Source organism: Bos indicus, chromosome 28 (genome assembly GCF_029378745.1).
Source record: "Bos indicus isolate NIAB-ARS_2022 breed Sahiwal x Tharparkar chromosome 28, NIAB-ARS_B.indTharparkar_mat_pri_1.0, whole genome shotgun sequence".
NCBI lineage: Eukaryota > Metazoa > Chordata > Mammalia > Artiodactyla > Bovidae > Bos > Bos indicus.
This window is the reverse complement of record NC_091787.1, coordinates 18,975,322-18,995,431: the sequence shown is the minus strand read 5'-3', so window position 1 is coordinate 18,995,431 and position 20,110 is coordinate 18,975,322.

Sequence of the window (20,110 nt, the reverse complement as noted above, 5' to 3'; positions counted from 1 at the left end):
TGAGGAATATTTAAGAGAAAAATGCCCTCTATCCATTTAAAAATCTAAAATAAAAATTTTATTTATTGATTTTAATTCTATTAAGGTATAATTAGTGGAAGGTATAGACTCCATGGGCTTCCCAGGTGGCACTATCCCTGGGTTTGATCCCTGGGTGGGGAAGATCCCCTGGAGGAGGGCATGGCAACCCACTCCAGTATTCTTGCCTGGAGAATCCCATGGACAGAGGAGCCTCATGGGCGGTGGTCCATAGGGTTGCCAAGAAGCAAACTCAACTGAAGTGACTTGTACAACACAACCCATGACTCCGTAGATCACAGATTTTAGTAACATACAGGTGTATTTGATTTCCAAATCTGTTACTTCATAGTAGTTGTCTGTACTTATTTAGCTGAAGCTCATCTATAAAATAGAATATTAAGATACATATGTAAAACGCTGATGATAGCATTTAGAGCATAATAACTCTTATAGTAGTAGCTATTATAATTTGAAAGTTGCTAAAAATGGTAAAGACCAATGAATTTAAGTAATATTCAGCGAATATTAAAATGGAATTTGCTTGTCTTGAGAATTAGCTTCAAGGTAGAGATTTGAAAAAAGATTATTGAGGCTTCCCTGATGGCCCAGTGGCTTAGACTCCACACTCCCAATGCAGGGGATCTGAGTTTGATCCCTGCTCAGGGCACTAGATCCCACATGCTACAACTGAGAGTTTGTATGCTGCAGCTAATACCCAGTGCAGCCAAATAAACTAATTTTTAAAAACTTTTCTTTAGAAAAAGATGATGTTTACTGGTTAACCATTTACCTGGTAATACCATTCCTCAGGTCCTTGCTGTTTATTGTTTGGCCAAAGAGTTCAAAGTTTCCTAAGACCAGGATCACCTGGAGGTATTTATTGAATGTACAGATTCTCAGATCATCTCAAAATCTGCATCTGAACCTTTTGCACGTTAAAGTTTTTAAGAACTGCTAAGTGTCCTTAAGGCATATGGTACTTTTTTTGAAGGCCACAAACAGGCTACTTGTCATAATTCCTTTTTGAAACTGTCTTTAAGGACTGCTCTAATGGATGGGCTCTATCCTAAATGCGTCTGCCCTTAAGAAGCATTTTATTTGGCCTTCTGCCCCACTGTCAGTAGCATAGGCTGACTGAGTTTCTCTTACCATTAACATCCTTCTTTTTATGCTCCTTGTTCTATTTTCCTTTGTGTTGCAGTATAGATAAATGAAGAAAAATGTGAAGACCGAAAGACATTCAGAAAAGAGCAGACAAAAGAGAAGTGATAGTGAACAAGTGCTAGAAATACAAGACAGAAACAAGATTTGGGAAAAATTTGGGATAGATGGAATCTATCATTTGATAAATAGTGAGTATTTATTGGGTACCAGCATTGTTCTAGACTTTGGGGATTTGACAAGGAATATCTGAATTCTCTAAAAGGAATTTACCTTTAAGTGTGTGTGTGTGTGTATCTTGGGTATGGAGGTTGTTACATAATACAAATAAATGAGCAACATAATTTCAGACAGATGAGTTTATGAAGACAAACAAGGTGGCAGTATGATACGTTTGGGTGTGTATCTGTGTGTGCGCTGTGTATTACTGGGTTGTCAGAAGTGACCAGAAGATAACATTTGAGCTGCTCCAGAGTATTAAGGAGTCAGCCTTGGAAAAATCTGGTTGTCAGAGCATTCCAAGACTAAGAAAAATAGTCCTAAAAGATATTAAACAGAGTATTGGAGACTGTGACTTTGACCAGGTGGAAATGAGCTTTGTGAATTGGAAACAAATGAAGGCTGCTGGGGTTAGACTATATGGTGACATTCAGAGTCACTGGGGAGAGATGAAGTGGGGGAGGCAAGCAAGGACCATATTACACAAGCCTCATAGGCCCTTCTTAGGGGGTTATAGGGAGTTGAGGGCCATGGTAGTAAGTTGGATTTTATTGAAAGTGTAGTGAGAAGCTTTGAGAGCGCATTGGGTAGGAGAGTTACTTGATCTGTTTTATACTCTCTGAAAAAGAGATTGATGGTGGGTGGAATGTAACAGTATAGAAACCCCAACTGAAGGCAGTAATCTAGAGAAAAGAAAAGTAGTGTAAAGATTAGGAATCTACTTTGGAGGTGGAGCTGACAGGGCTTGCAGATGAGCTGTTGCTTTGGCAATCTCTTTCTTAAAGTATATTCTCTCCACATATTCTTTTCCATGAGTTGACAGCTACATGGTGGTAGGTAAGGTTGATAAAGCTTAAATCTCACTTCCAGCCCACATCTAACTATTAAATTTAGGAATGAAGGAATCACACAGAAGCATGAGTAAAGCTGATTTTTTTTTAACAGTTGCTTAATTAATCATGAAGCAAGAAGAATTGGAAGAACCCCCAGCATACAGACACACAGACACAGACAGACAGACACACACACACACGCACAGCATCTTAATTCTACTTTCTTAGTTATACCATTGCTTCATATTTTGGGAACTCAGCTAGTATTTTAATCTTTCATCCTTCTTTCTCTGGCCCGCTTCTTTATGAGGACTCATTTTACTTAATTCACAGATAGATCACCTTCTGACTTTTTCTCAAATCATTTTTCAGAAATTTTGTCCATCTCTCTATCGCACTCAGACCCAGTCAAAAGAGTACTAAGATACTTACATTCTCAAATGCTCTTGAGTTCCTAGCTTATATTAGTTTTTTGGTTTTTTTTTTTAAAGTGGGCAAGAAGATTTCCTTTTTTTCCCGGTAGTTCTTGGCCAGCTTACTCCTATATCTATCTTTTAATTTAGTACAGAACATGGTAAATAAATTGATAAAAATTTCTACTTTTGAACTCAATTATATTTGAAGTATTTGGGGTTTCTAGTATAGCTTTCAGTTTTTAAGAAATTTAGCATATATTTTTCATCCATTATCATGAATGAATGTTAAGTTGTAAGAAAAAATAAATCATTGTGAAGGCAGAAGAACTGGTTCTCGGCATGGCAAGCATATGTATTCTTTTTCATCTCATTTATCTAAAATTATAGCAGCATAACTCTCTTATCTCTGTCTGTCTCCACTAAGGTCTTATAAAGTAACTCTGCTTCATTCTACTCTGATTTAATGTTGTGTGGTTATCTGAAATCAGATCACTTTGGTGTATGGGCTCTTTATTTAAAATATGCTGAGCCCAGGAATTTGTAGTGTTCAGGTCACACTTTAGGTGTTCACATTGCACTAAAAAATTGTAGAGGTTGTCATGTGTGATGTAACTTTGTTTTCTAACCATATGATTCTACACACTGATGTATGTAGGGTTGGGATGGAGAAGGATTTAAACTGATTTCTTTTTCTCTTCTTTGCCATTCAGGCAATGGGAGGCAAGGGAAAAAGAAATTCAAAATTGGGAGCATGCAGAGGGAGGTTGAGGAGGAAGGAAAAAACAGATGTGTCTTTTGGAAGTCAATAATGGAACGTTTTTGCTACATTCAGTCTGAAGCACTGCCAAAGGCTAAAAAATAATGGAGTGGGTAGCCTGTCCCTTCTCCAGGGGATCTTCCCAACTCGGGAATCAAACCACGGTCTCCTGCATTGCAGGCAGATTCTTTATCAACTGAGCTATCAGGGAAGCCCTTGCTAAAGGCCAGGTATCACCTGTTTTTGGAGGTGACTTAAGATGATGACAGCCACCTTACCAATTTAATATTAGGAAGGTTTTCCTCTTCTCCCTTAAGTAGTTCAATTATTGTAAGACCCAAAATAGTTCTGAACTGTAAATTAAACCTAAGTACCCTTTACCTCTCTTAATTAATTTTCCCCCCAATTTCATGCTTGTTTTTCTTTCCCTTTAAGAAGACATCAGCTATCTCCACCTCCTCCGCTTCCCCATCTGTCCTTTTCCTCTTGGCTGAAAGAAAGATTTTTTTAAACTTTATATTTATTTTAATTAATGGATTTGAATCGCAAGTAGTGAAACAGTTGATGTTCATCTCCAAGAGGCAGTGAAAGGGAAAATCATCCTCTTTAACTTGGCAGAAAAGAAGTTAAACTGGATGTTCATTGCTAATGCCTACCTGAAAAATGACTGTGAAAGGGGCAGAGGAGCGCTCCAGAGTTGTGTGTTCTTGTAGGGAACAAATGCTATAGCCCAGAATCAAGGGGAGTGAGGATGGAAAAACTCTTCTAATGAAGTTGTGCTTTCCTGGGAAATGACTTTCTCAATTAGTCATTATTGCTTAATGACTTATGATCCATTGATTTAGGATCACATACTACAGGGAAAAAATATCCAGATGCAATTCAGCTGCTTGGATTAGCTCTGATTAATAAAATCTACCATAAGTTTATCATCTTTTCAGTTGGGCAAGGTAAACAATAAGTTTTTTTTAAAAAATGTACTCCCTCGAGTGTTAACCTGAGAATACCTCCTGGGACATTTGACTGACTTTATATAGGGACACTATCTATATGTGTTGCTTTGGAGGAGTAAAATGCTACTAATCAAAGCCTTTTGAAAATAAGCAAACAAACCAAAAATCTTATCCAATTAGATGGACAGCTTTTAGAAAAAGCCTGAGAAATGACAGCATTATTTGAAAATGGAAAGCAGGAATCAAGGAAGAAAGAAAATAGACTCGCAGAATACCAGTTCTCCTTCTGGTTCTAGCAACCCAGTGGGTGACTGTGGGTAAGTCATTCCACTTCTTGGAACCTTAGTTCCCTTATTTATAAAATGAATAATTTAGATGATTTACTACCTTTCTTCCAGCTTAAAAAAAACCTATAAATTGAAAATATTATATGAAATTAAATAATATAATTTCATCCTGTGAAATACTGCAGAACATTGCAAAAGACACATTTAAAAATGTATTTTTAAAAACAACACGTGAAGAGAACCTTCAGTAACTTGTATATAGCGATATCTGATTTCTCCTTTGTGTCTCTGTTGTCTTTCTAAAGGAGATTATCTTGAAATTTCCTGAGTATAAATTATTGAATAAAATGAGCATGAGCTCTTGTTTAACACTATTGTTATTGTTAAGCTTCAAGAATTTTCTAAGGAAAACTTTTTTTTCATTCTAAGCATAAATTATGCAACAAGAGTGCCATGTATTGCTATTGGGAAAAGCAAAACAGGCCTTGAGTTAACTACTCATTTCAACAGGACCTGCTGAGGTAATTGACAACTAACATCATAGCTCTAGAAATTCCTGTGAGGCAGCAGAGCTTTAGTTTAATTAGGTAATTAGCCCTGGTCAGCCTATAATGAATGCATAAGCAATTAGCAATGAATTTGGGCTGCTAAAACCTATTTTTCTTTTTGTGTTCTTTTGCTTTCATTAACAACTCTAGCTACTGAACAATTTATATCTTCACACTAACAATCAACATTATCATCAAACTTTTTGCAAGCCATAAAGCAGTGAGACCTGAGGTTGGTTGTACAACATTAAATGATTATGTTAAGTAATGCCATTTATTTGCCTACCCATACTGCTGTTATATTATGTTAAACAAATAGAACTTTTAAAAGAAGTGCACACTCCTTGATTTTGATGATTGCTTTATTTGTCAAACCCAAGCAACTAGTAAGAGATGTAGCTCAATTTGGAGTTCTTTCTCAGTGACTTTCAGCAAACTGGAATAAAAGGAAACAGTTCCCTAAATCTACCAAAAGCAAGACCCTCAAAAAACAATTTTTTTTTTTCTTTTGTGGCTTGAAGAGTCTTATGTTTGGAAGGGCTTGAGATAGAATTCAGTAAATGAAAGCCCTCGCTTGGCTATCTTTTCCTGTTTGGGGACAGTTTTTAGTCTCATGGATGACAGAAGGAATCATTATGGTTTTCCTCACATTCCTCCACTGTAAGTCTTTCCAATCCAAAATGGCAGAAAGGAAAAGGAGGAGAGGGGAGTGACAAAGGGAGGAGAGGAAGCTTCATCATTGACGTTTTGGATTGACTAATTCTTTGTGGGAGAGCAAAGTTACCAAAAAGGTGGAGGTCATGTTCCTAAGACTTAATGTTACTAAGTGTTAATGTCAAGAAGGCATTTGTGTTGTTTTGGTTCTGGACATGGGAACTGAAATATTACAGTATATTTCGATCAGAAATGGGTTTTGAAAAATGAACATTTTAAGTTTATATGGGAAGATTGTATATCTACAAAGAGATTTAATTTGCCGTATCAGTAATTAGACTGATCCCATTAGAATTTACAGAGTCTGTAATATACAAAGTGTTCTTACAAAGATGCTGTTCTGCTTGTTAATAATCTAGTAATATTTGGAGGAAATAAACCCAATGTTAGGAAATTAGCTAGCCAGGAAATTAGTTAGGAAATTAGCTAGTTTAGGAATTAATTGAAGGAATATATTGCTTACTATTTAAGCAGAATTAGGAATGTATAAACAGAATTTTTCTTCTGATTGGAATATGAACATTGGCTTATAATTTCTTATCTTGAGGCATCCCATCTGGCTGGTCTTAGAAATATTTTTTTCCCCAGCAATAACTAGCAATTAAAGTTTCAGAAATGCCAATTTTAATCAAAACTCTCATTTCCAAAATAGAAAAACTTTTCGTGAACTATATAAAGCCTCTTCATTTTATTCAATTGACTGTTTTGAAAAAGTAATTTAAATAATTCAGAGCCAGAATTAAGATGTTCCAGAAATGCTTAGAAAAATAGTGCAAATCCTTCCAATTATGGTCATTTTTACTCTTAGCATGGGCACAGTAATTTCACTGGTATTAATGTTTTTATCATTCAAATATCAACTTTAACAGTTAGCTCATGTGAAAGCGGGGTTTCTGTTTCTGCATCATTGATGTTTTGGATTGATAATTCTTTGTGGGGGCTGTTCTGTGCATTGTAGAATGCTTAGCAATATCCATGGCCTCTACCTTCTAGATAACAGTAGCACCAGTTGCCCTCTACCTCACCCCACTGTGATAGCCATAAATATTTTCAACTGCCACCTACCTCACCTCACTGTGATAACCATGTTTTGTTGAGGGGCAGAATTGCCCTCAGTTGATAATAATATAGAATAAGACTGTGACAGTTTCTTTCTTTAAAAGTATTCCAATGTTGAAAAAATTAAGTGTGTTGAATTTGGATGTCTAGATAATCTTTTGTCAGTGAAATCTTAATAGAGATAGAAAAATGAATCAGACCCCTGCTGACCTGCAGTTTGGAGTGGTTTGAGGGGACACTGAAAGAACACTGTGCTTGCAAATGCCATTTGAGTTTCCCTAATGACAGAGGATGAGATGGCTGGATGGCATCACCGACCCGATGCACATGAGTTTGAGTAAACTCCGGGAGTTGGTGATGGACCTGGCGTGCTGCGATTCATGGGGTTGCAAAGACTCGGACATGACTGAGCGACTGAACTGAATTGAACTGAATGGTTTGCTAGGGCTTCCCTTGTGGCTCAGCTGGTAAGGAGTCTGCCTGTAGTGCCGGAGACCTGGGTTGGATCCCTGGGTTGGGAAGATCCCCTGGAGAAGGGAAAGGCTACCCACTCCAGTATTCTGGCCTAGAGAATTCCACCGACTATATAGTCCATGCGGTTGCAAAGAGTCGGACACGACTGGGCAACTTTCATTTTCAATGGCTTGCTATAGGATTGGAAGTTTGCATTTTTAGAAATTTATTCTTTCCATCAAGATGCAAATATTCAGAAGAGGAGAATCCCTTTACACTAAAACCGAAAGTTTAGTTTTCAGCTAAATACTAGTATGTTATTAAATGTATACCTACTTTTTAAATTTACGGCAAGATCTTTCAGGAAGAGGACCCAGAAGAAAACTACCTTGGGATTTGAGAGTTGGTGGGTGAATGGGAAGCAAACACCATGTGTGGGAAAAGGAGTGATTAAAGGGAGATGGAAAGCACTAAAAAAAGATCCTCTAGACCACATTTTTAGTGGGTCAGGCTGAGTTGCTCTTGCCATGTTTCAGTGTTTGTTTTTTTCCTACTACTCCCTGTATCTTTAGATTCCATTCTTTTTTTTAGAAGCAGGGACTAGTAGTTGGTTGCTTTGTTTTGTTTTTAATTTTAGTGTGCATTCTTTGCCAGTCTGTGTTGATAATCCCAAGTTGATTTTTAATTTTTAAAAAGTAATGAGTAAATCTAAAAGTCTAAAGAAGCACTGATTAGATTACCTGACATTTGAACCTATCATCCACACTGATGGAAGAAGTATGAATGATGTCTAGCTTGATTTTCCCCCATTGTTCTTGGGCATTGTTGCCAATCAGTGACTGGCAGTTTCAGGCCTACAAGAGGGCTGCCTGGACCATCTGGCATCACTCAGTGGGTACCACAGGTGATGGCCCTGTTTGTGGAACTCAACGTCTCATAAGTAGTTGTTCAGGCTAACCCTAACTTTCTAGGAACTTCCCTGGTGGTCTAATGGCTAAGACTCGTATGTTGTAACTAAGAGTTTGAATGACACAACTAAAGATCCCACATGCTGCAACGAAGATCAAAGATCCTGACTGTTGCAACTAAGATCTGGCACAGCCAAATAAATAAATATTTTTAAAAAACTTTCTAAAGATTAAACTAATGCTTCATTAAAAGGAACTTTCTAAAATGTAAGAGAGATGGAGTTCGGATGGCTAACATGCTGAGGCCTGTTCCAGGATATTTTCGTAAGTGCATTAGTAACTTCCACACTGAGCTTCCGTGTAGCTAGAGGATTTCAGTTATTCAGGGTGGATTTTTGTCTGTTTTTTTTTTTTTTTTTTTATATGAAGTTACTATATCATGGCACTCAGACAAAGACTAAACCTTTAAGTATAGGTTCTGTTTATTTTTCTTTTATTCATCCAGTGTCATCTGCCTGATTTCTTCCTAAAGTGAGGGAGCCAAAATATATCACAGATCACAGCTAAATTTAGACAACAGGTATCTCCTTTGCAGGGACTTTCAAAGAGCCTGATTTATTTGTGACCATTTCACTGCTCACTATGTAAAGTTATGGACGCCTTGACTAGTTACTGATCTTTTGCCTTCTAGTGGTTAACCCAACCTGTTTTCAAAAGTCCACTTGAATTTGAAAGTAAAATCAAATATTTTTTCTTGTTTGTTTCACTAGTACTTGGTTATTAGTTTAACATTCTACATTGACCTCACTTGTTTGTTTGTTTGTTTTTTCTTTTTAGGTTCTTTGCCTCAAGCTGGACCAAATGGTTCCTCTTTTTTAGTTTTGACTTAAGCATATTATGTAAGCAGTTGTCTTAATATTATACCTGATTGACAAATTTCATTCTTAACCCTTTCAGCATAATTTTTCCAATTTAGTATTATGTTTTTCCCTTTATTCTCTCAACTCAGATTTTCCCACAAACTTTCACATAGTGTTTTATTATTGATAATAGTAATAATAGTACACTAATATTGATGTATTCACCTTTTCATAATTTTCTTTAGCCTTTTTTCTTCTTAAAAATATAGAAACCTATGAAAATGATCCCAGTCCTGCTTTCAAATATTGAGTTTCCTTGTTCCCCTTAAGGTTGTAATTGTTTTAACAGTATCAGACAAATATATGCATTTACAATTCCGTTTGTACAATTTACATTTGTAAATGTAAATTGCATTTACAATTAGATAGTCATTATTTCACAGAGTGATAATCACAGATAAGGTAAAAACATTGAATAGAAGTTTAGATTGTTTCAAAGAAATAGTAAGCAGGAAAAAAACTTTAATGAGTATGAATTCACATTACCTTTACTTACCTTACCTTTTATTCCTTATTGTTAGCTACCCAGCCCTTATTTATTCAGCCCTATTTATTACAGACATTGGTAAGTAACTACCAATTTTTTTTAAAAAAAAGGTGAATAGAAATCAGAGACTGAATATGAAAGCTGCTGATCTAAACTAAGTAAACCCATCTTGGCCATGTCCAGGACAGTCAGAATCATGCTATACTGTTTTTAGGTTATATTTGTCTGAACATACACAGTATGTATTATAGAAATTATCTGGTGGTGTCAACAGAACAATCATGAAATACCATAAACAAGAACAAGTGGTCTCTTAACTATCTTGAAACTCCATAAATTTTGCAGCAATTCTCTAAATATATTACTGATAGAAAGTATTTTACTTAATAAATTATTGACCAAAAAATTTCCTATGAACATATTAGAAGGCAACACTAGGGAATATATTTGTTTTAAAATTTTCCAAAAATGAACCTGCACAATTTAGTTCCTTGAAAAACTCCTGCTTTGGGCTATGGATCTTACTGGGATTGAAGAATATCGTCACCAAACTTATAAGAGGTAAAATGACAGACATCCTCTGAGCTCACGCAGACTGTGCAGATACAAGATGGTGCTCATCATTGTGGGCAGGGATGGGAGAGGGAATTCATTTACTGGATTATACATTTCTTGAGGATAAAAACTGTATCTAATTAACATGTTTCTAGCAGAACCCAGAATAACGCCTTGAACATCTTAACATGTATTAGTGTCTGAGGGGCTTATTCCTTTTGCACCCTTTCAAGCAAGCACATTCTAGAAAATAATCATAGAAGAGATAGATAGTAATCGGGAAATGTTCCGGGAAAGTGAGGACAGCACTGCAGGGGAAGGAAAATCTGGTGCAGAGATACTGATTTAATGTATAATTTGTCCAGGTGATGGAAGAATGGATTCTGAATGGCTTTCCCTTTTTGTCTATTAAAAAAGGGGTCAAGGGAAGATAAGGGGTTTCCCTGATGGCTCAGCAGGTAGAAAATCTGCCTGCAATGCAGGAGATATGGGAGACGTGGGTTAGGTCCCTGGGCTGGAAAGATCCCCTGGAGATGGAAAATGGCAACCCGCTCTAGTATTCTTGCCTGAAAAATCCCTTGGACAGAGGAGCCTGGCAGGCTACAGTCCGTGGGGTTGCAAAGTGTCAGACACCATTGACTGATTTGGGGGTAAGATAAACAGTCTGATGGCACTGTCACTGCCCTCCTCTCCTTTCTTTGGTAATGGGTTTGCGTGGGGAAGCAATCTGACCTTGGCTATAGACACTAAGAAGAGAGCACTCTTGCCCCATGTGAGTTACTGCCTAGGGGATGAGCTTTACCTGAGGCCTGGAAAAGGCCTTAGGAGGAGACTGCACTGCCTCATATCTTCTGCTGGTCCTTTGGATTACAGAGAAGCTAGGAGCTTTCCTGGGCCCCTCTTCTGATTAATCAGGTGATCTGGGAAGGCTGCTCTGCAATGGCCAGCAGTGGATGCTGGGGGAAAAGAGCCCAGACATGACAACTTTGATTTCCTGAGAGGTTTTAACTAGAGGGAAATATCTACTTAGTCCTTATTCTACCTTTCAAAGAGAGTTAGGTGAAGTGCCAAAAAGGATCACTATGGAAATGAGCACATTAATCACTGTGGAGACCTCAGAAACTCTCAGGTTTCAGTTATCACACATCTTCAGAGCTGGGTGTGGTTTGGGAAGATAGCACCCTGGGACTGCGTTTGGTGCAAGAAAGCAGTTTGGGGGAAAGCTGCCTAACAATTCTCCTTCAGTGTCCTGCAGATGAACTTGGTGTGCTGCCACTGTGGTCTGTACCCTCCCACCTTTTTTCACCTTCCTTCTGCGCAGTGCCCTTACACACACCCAGAGCTGCTCACTGTATCTCACTTTTGGCTCAGTATTTGGCACATTTCTTCTGGAAACGCTCTTGTTTTGGTTTTGGTACCACAATTCTCTCCTGACCTTGAGTCTCTGCTCTTTCTGGATCCCCTTCATACCTCCTCTCCTCTGCTTAGCCCTTGCTGCTGCTGCTAAGTCGCTTCAGTCGTGTCTGACTCTGTGCGACCCCATAGACGGCAGCCACCAGGCTCCCCTGTCCCTGGGATTCTCCAGGCAAGAACACTGGAGTGGGTTGCCATTTCCTTCTCCAATGCATGAAAGTGAAAAGTGAAAGTGAAGTCGCTAGTCATGTCCGGCCCTCAGCGACCCCATGGACTGCAGCCTACCAGGCTCCTCTGTCCAAGGGATTTTCCAGGCAAGAGTACTGGAGTGGGGTGCCATTGCTTAGCCCTTAAATGGTGCTGTTTGGTTCAGAGATCCTTTCTTGCCCTCTCCTGGGACAATGTTAGTCGTTCTTTACTTCTTTCTGTTTAACCTTACGTACTTAATCTGTTCTCTGATCACATTTCAGTTCAGTTCAGTTCAGTTCGGTCGCTCAGTCGTGTCTGACTCTTTGCGACCCCATGAATCGCAGCATGCCAGGCCTCCCTGTCCATCACCAACTCCTGGAGTACACTCAGACTCACGTCCATTGAGTCAGTGATGCCATCCAGCCATCTTATCCTCTGTCGTCCCCTTCTCCTCCTGCCCCCAATCCCTCCCAGCATCAGAGTCTTTTCCAATGAGTCAACTCTTCGCCTGAGGTGGCCAAAGTACTGGAGTTTCAGCTTTAGCATCATTCCTTCCAAAGAACACCCAGGGCTGATCTCCTTCAGAATGGACTGGTTGGATCTCCTTGCAGTCCAAGGGACTCTCAAGAGTCTTCTCCAACACCACAGTTTAAAAGCATCATTTCTTCGGCACTCAGCTTTCTTCACAGTCCAACTCTCACATCCATACATGACCACTGGAAAAACCATAGCCCTGACTAGACGGACCTTTGTTGGCAAAGTAATGTCTCTGCTTTTGAATATGCTATCTAGGTTGGTCATAACTTTCCTTCCAAGGAGTAAGCGTCTTTTAATTTCATGGCTGCAGTCACCATCTGCAGTGATTTTGGAGCCCCCAAAAATAAAGTCTGACACTGTTTCCACTGTTTCCCCATCTATTTCCCATGAAGTGATGGGACCAGATGCCATGATCTTAGTTTTCTGAATGTTGAGCTTTAAGCCAACATTTTCACTCCCCTCTTACACCTTCATCAAGAGGCTTTTTAGTTCCTCTTCACTTTCTGCCATAAGGGTGGTGTCATCTGCATATCTGAGGTTATTGATATTTCTCCCAGCAATCTTGATTCCAGCCTGTGCTTCTTCCAGCCCAGCGTTTCTCATGATGTACTCTGCATATAAGTTTAATAAGCAGGGTGACAATATACAGCCTTGACATACTCCTTTTCCTATTTGGAACCAGTCTGTTGTTCCATGTCCAGTTCTAACTGTTGCTTCCTGACCTGAATATAGGTTTCTCAAGAGGCAGGTCAGTGTTCCCTAAATTGCATGGAACCCCCTGATTTTTGATCTATTAGAATATAATTTGCTCAGTCATTCATCCAGCTTTTATTAAATAACTGTTTTGTGAAATGATTGTACTAAACTCTGTGGATAGAAAGTAGGGGGCGTATAATCTCTAATGAGGAGATTATAATCTGCCTTGAAACAGAACACACAGAGGCTAGAAAGAGAACAGAAACAGTTTATGGGGGTTTGTATAGCATTGTTACATATTTGTAAAGACAAATAGAAGCTCACAAAATACATGGAAGTCAACCCTAGGCAAGATGTGTTAGAAAAAGCTTTTCTGATGCTATGTAACTTGACCTCCACGAAAGAACTGGGAAAACTTGATAGAAAAGAGAGAGCAGAGGACTCCAGTGGAAAAATGTGATGCAAAGACTCAGCCCTTGTTCTTACACTTGTGCTTCTACAGAAGAGTTACACGGTTTTTTTTTGGTTTGTTTTTGTTTTTCTGTTTTGGCCTTGTGTGCATTATGTAGCCCATAGAGGCAGTGAGTCTGGCTTACTTAATGGAATTCTCTCCAACCTCCTGGTAATCCTGCCTGAACTTTCCCACCAGAGCGTCTCCTCTTTTACGGCCTCTCCCCTGATACAGTCAACAGTGTGTGTTCTCTCCCACGCACACATTTGTTCTGCTCGGGAAAGCCCACAGCTACACACTGCAGCTGAAAGCCAAGGACAGGCTGCAAATCCCTAGCTGACACATTTTATTTAATGTGCAAAACGGACTTTAGGTAATAGTACAATTTTGTTGTTTTTGTTGTTGTTCTATAGCTAACACAAAGAGAATTTAATTCCCAAATGAATTAATGAAAATAAATTTTCCATGTAGCCATTGTCCCATAAGACAGTCTATCATGAAGAATGTAGGAAACCTGTTAGATGCAACTATTTGTATCTAGGCCCTTTGGCATCTGGCTTCTAGTTATTTGATTTACAAAGTACACTTCATATTGCAGTGTTTATTTTTGTCTGAGAAGAAAAATTTTTTTGGTATTTCTTACTGGTTGGAGAATTTTCACATTTTAGCAGGTGACTGTTTTTATCATGTTAAAATTGCTTTCATATAGCAAGAAATGCTGTTGGTGGAGATAATAGATTTATATAGCACTGGTCTTCTTCATACTTCTGGATATAGGATTTGGGACTGTGCTTAGATTTTAGCGAGCATGAGGGGAGAGGTTAAAGAGGAATCATTTCAGTCAGTGAAAGTGGTGAAAGAAATGCTGAGGGTGTGAAGAAAAGTACCTCGTAGATTTTTAAAAGTTACTGCTTTTACTCTTACCAAGTTGCTTTTGAAATAAAGAGGCAGTCCTTGTGTATAGCAGCTCCCTGGGGGGTCAGAAGAAAGATGAAGTAATGGTGTATTTGTCAGAAACAGTAAGTAGTAGAGAATTCTATTTTATGATTGTGATTCATAGTCTGATAGTTCATACTCCCTAATAATAGCTTGTACTTAGAGAAATTTTATTCTTTAAATTGCTTAGATAATCTCAGTGATAACAGGCTTTCTCATTTACATGCTTCATTTACCTGGTATCAGTATTATTGGGGAATGGAGTTCTACAAGAAAATTTGTTAGAAAATCCATTAAAAGCAAAAAAATCTGTTCTGAGTTACTGGAAACTCAAAACTTTCCACCACGACTTGGACATTTATTCATTCACTAAATGTGTATTAAACACCCTCTCCATGATTCTGGGAGTTGGTGATGGACAAGGAAGCCTGGCATCCATGGGGTTGCAGAGTCAGACACAACTGAATGACTGAAGTAACTGACTGACTGAAACACCCTCTCCATGCATTAGGTACATGTCTGTGGGTAAGTTATATAATAATGATGTAATAATGGCAGCAGGATTGCTGTTTGCATGGAACTTACTCTAAAACAGGGGAGAAAACAATAGAAAGGAAACAAAAGAACAAGATAACTTCAAAATGCCCCAAGTACTAGGATAAAAATAGCATAGTGAATGTAACTGGGTGACTACTTTAGTCTGGAAATAGAAATCTGCTTGGTGAATGTAGCATTTGAGCTGGACCTAAAAGACAAGAAGGATCCAGATCCAGTTAACGTGAACGTGAAGTCACTCAGTCATGTCCGACTCTTTGTGACTCTGTGGTCTGTAGCCATGTACCAGGCTCCTCAGCGCATGGGATTTTCAAGGCAAGAATACTAGAATGGGTTGCCATTTCCTTCTCCAGGTAGGATCTGGGTAAACATTCCAGGCAGAGGTTCTAAGGCAGGAATAAACTTGGCAGCTTGAATAAACTAGTTTTGGGGCATGCTAACTTTTAGTGTATTTTAAAGATAATTTTTATTAATAATTCATACCTCCTATCCTTTAAATCCTCTCTTTTCCTGGTTTTATTCTCTTTTCTATTAACTATCTCAGTAGATCATCCTCAGAGAACTCTCCATCCCTTTTGTGATGGTATAGCCTAGGAAGGACCAAAGCAGACAGGCAAATTTATCAACTTATACACACTTTGCAAATAGGGGTTGGGCAGCAAAGAGGAGGCTGTGGGCTCAAAAGAGTGTTGACTTCTATGGACCCTACTTCTTTCTCCTTGCCTGGATTTAAAAGTTTAGCACCCAGATGTGGATCCAGATGCTTAGGATTAACATCTTCCAGCTCCTCTCTCCTCCGTCTCCACATGCCAAGGTGAACTTGTTCTGATTCTTCGTTCTAAGTTGTTAACAGTTAAGATGAGTAGACCCATGCAAACTGCTTGTTTCATTATATCATACACTTCAGTTCAGTTCAGTTCGGTCGCTCAGTCATGTCCGACTCTTTGCGACCCCATGAATTGCAGCACGCCAGGCCTCCCTGTCCATCACCAACTCCTGGAGTTCACTCAGACTCACGTCCATCGAGTCAGTGATGCCATCCAGCCATCTCATCCTCTGTCGTCCCCTTCTCCTCCTGCCCCCAATCCCTCCCGGCATCAGAGTCTTTTCCAATGAGTCAACTCTTCACCTGAGGTGGCCAAAGTACTGGAGTTTCAGCTTTAGCATCATTCCTTCCAAAGAACACCCAGGGCTGATCTCCTTCAGAATGGACTAGTTGGATCTCCTTGCAGTCCAAGGGACTCTCAAGAGTCTTCTCCAACACCACAGTTCAAAAGCATCAGTTCTTCGGTGCTCAGCCTTCTTCACAGTCAAACTCTCACATCCATACATGACCACAGGAAAAACCATAGCCCTGACTAGACGGACCTTTGTTGGCAAAGTAATGTCTCTGCTTTTCAATATGCTATCTAGGTTGGTCATAACTTTCCTTCCAAGGAGTAAGCGTCTTTTAATTTCATGGCTGCAGTCACCATCTGCAGTGATTTTGGTAGATATAACTTGACTAGAAAGAGACTCTCTCCTAGATTTTTCTTCTCGTCTGGTCTATTAAAGAGGGCTGTTACTATGAAAACATTTTAATAGAACCTGGATGACTTGAGGAGTATCACATTTTAATCCATAGAAAGTAAGCAAACTTTCCCCCCAAAATTCACTGGCATTTTCCATTGATTGTTAGTGGATGAAAGTTATTCAGAACTTTGTCCAAGGTCTTTGTTATGTGGTAAACATTTAGGCATTGCCCATTACTAAGATTTCTTCAATATTTTAGAAAAGCAACCCCAGGTTTTCCACTTAGTTCAGATGCTAATGTGCGGTCCAGTTGTACTGCTCGTACCCTTGGACCTGACTCTCTTGATGGTGCTGCTAGAATATTGGACAGTTGATAAAAGAACGAATCAGTCAAGGAGGTGTGTATGAGTGAGTCAATGAAGATAAATGATCTTTTATTGTGAAAATAGTATCTAGTCACTATTTCACAACGGAAAATCCCCCTCTCTTCCATACCAACTAGTCAAGCTTCTCCTACATTTAATATTCAACATAAAATAGTTCAGATCTTTGGGGGCCTTGGGACTTCCCCAGAGCCACAGGTTGTGATGTGTCTTTTCACACATCTAGGCTGGGGAAACCCCACACTGGGCAAAGAGCCAATTTTAGACCTCGCAGCTTATTAAAAGATTCAGAATCTAAGGAGCCACACAGAGACAATTATAGAAAGGAGACATATAGGGAAATAATGCCTAAAGTTGGCACTCTGACCAAGTTAACAATTATCTTAATATTTTAGAAAGAAAATGGACTTACAGATTAAGAGAACAAACTTACGTTTACCAGGGGAAGATTGGGGGAGAGGGATAGTTAGGGAGTTTGGGATTGATATTATACACTGCTATATTTAAAATAGATAACCATCAAGGACCTGCTATATGGCAGAGGGAACTCTGCTCAACATTATGTAACAACCTAAGTGGGAAAAGAATTTGAAAAAGAATAATTACATGTATAACTGAAAAAAAAGAAAAACAAGACATCTTAGAGGCAGGGGTATCAGTGAATGAGGCAGTGTGAAAATTGGTGAAAGATGTTAGTTCACATATGTGGAAGGGAATTGTATGAATACTAGTTTTGGGGAGACTATAAAGTCATTTACCTTAAATAACCCGAGGAGATGGTATATGATCTGTGAGATAAAATCAGTCTCAAAATTTATGGTTGTACCACTTGGGAACAAACCCCAACTCTAATTGTGGAAGGGGCTCTTGGAAATCAGCTGGGTTTCCTCTGGCTCCAGCTGTAGAAATGTTTCTCAGGGGCTCCCTGAGAAGCTGTTTGTTTCCCTGATGGCCACTTGACTTCCATCTAGCTCTTGTGGTGCTGGAGTGCCCATTGTTGGTGGTATGTGCATGAGACCATCATCCATTGGCTGGAAGATGAAGTTGGTAAGAAAATTCTTCATGTCAAGATGAAACTGTATTCCTCTAATCTGCAGCCAGGATTCTTCCTTTGACATAGAACATGTTTTCTCTCCTTTTCTCATGATCCATTCCAAAAATATTTGAGGAGTGTGACTTCTGTGTTTTCTCTTCTGCATGCTAAGCCTCTCAGATAATTCAGCTCTTATGTTTGTCTCACTGTTCTAGTCACTGTCAGTCTTTTTCTGGACTAACTTAGTTTGTGGGGGTCCTTCATGAAACTGTAGGCTGGAAATAGAACCTAATCTTCTGGATAGGGTCACTCATTCTAGGTTAAGACTGTTTGCCTTTTCATGGTGCATAATGTGACCTGTCTTAGTGAATGTTCCATATGAGCTTGAGAAGAATGTGTATTTTGCTGTTATTGGATGAAGTAGTCTGTATATATCTGTTACATCCAGGTGATTGATAGTGTTCTTGAATTCAATTATGGTTTTCTGCCTGTTGGATCTGTCCATTTCTGATAGGGGATGGTTGAAGTTTCCAATAGTGATAGTGGGTTGTTCTGTTCTTCTTGCTCAATTCTTGGTTCTTATAGTTTAACAGTGCATTGTTAGGTACATACGTGATAAAGATTGTTACGTCTTCTTGGAGAATTGATCCCTTTATCATATGCAACGCTCTTGTTTATCTCTGTTTACTTTCCTGCTTTGAAGTCTGCTCTGCCTGAAGTTAATGTAGCTGAGAAAGTAAAAGTCACTCAGTCATGTCTGATTCTTTGCGACCCTGTGGACTATATAGTCCATGGGATTCTCCAGGCCAGAATAGTGGAGTGGGTAGCCTTTCCCTTCTCCAGGGGATCTTCCCAACCCAGGCATTGAACCCAGGTCTCCTGCATTGCAGGTGGATTCTTTACCAGCTAAGCCAGAAGGGAAGCTCTTTTTCATTAGTGCAGTCTTTTTAGTGCTTTATTTTCATTAGTGTTAACCTGGTGTATTTTTCTCCATCCGTTTACTTTTATTTATTTATTTTTAATTCTATTTTATTATTTAATTTTACAATATTGTATTGGTTTTGCCAAATATCAATATGAATCCATCCGTTTACTTTTAATCTGTATGCATCTTTACGTTTAAGGTGGGTTTCTTTTTAACAACATTTAGTTGGTCTTGTTTTTGAACTATTCTAGCAATCTCTGTCTTCTAATTGGTGATTTAGACCATTGACATTCAATGTGATTATCGGTATAATAGGATTAATATCTACATATTTGTTACTGTTTATTTATTGCCCTTGTTCTTTGTTCCTATTTTTATTTTTCATTCTTTTTTTTTTTTTGGCCTTGTGTGGTTTTAATTAAGTATTTTTATATGATTCCATTTTATCTCGTTTCTTAGACTATCAGTGATACTTTTTTTTTTAATGATTGCCCTAGAGTTTGCAGTATACATTTACAGCTAATCCAAGTCCACTTTCAAATAACACTATAATACTTCATGGGTTGTATGAATACCTTATAATAAAATAATCCTGTTTTCTCCCTTTCTTCCCTCATATTATTGCTGTCATTCATTTCACTTATATATAAGCATGTGTGTGCGTACATGCTAAGTCACTTTCTGACATATATACTTTCATTCTTTCTGAAGAATATCATTTAACATTTCTTGCAAGGCAGGTGTATGGCAACAAATTCCCCCCAGTTTCTGTTTGTCTGAGAAAGTCTTTTTTTTTTCTTTCATTTTTGAGGAATAATTTCTTAGGATACTGGATTCTAGGTTGGCTGTATTATTCTCTCAACACTTTAAATATTTCACTCCACTCTTTGCATGGTTTCTAAGGAGAAGTTGATTGTTCCTCTGTAGGTAAGGTGTCTTTTCCCTCTGGCTTCTTTCAGGATTTTTTTCTTTAGCATTATTCCTTCCAAAGAAATCCCAGGGCTGATCTCCTTCAGAATGGACTGGTTGGATCTCCTTGCAGTCCAAGGGACTCTCAAGAGTCTTCTCCAACATCACAGTTCAAAAGCATTGATTCTTCAGCACTCAGCTTTCTTCACAGTCCAACTCTCACATCCATACATGACCATTGGAAAAACCATAGCCTTGACTAGACGAACCTTTGTTGGCA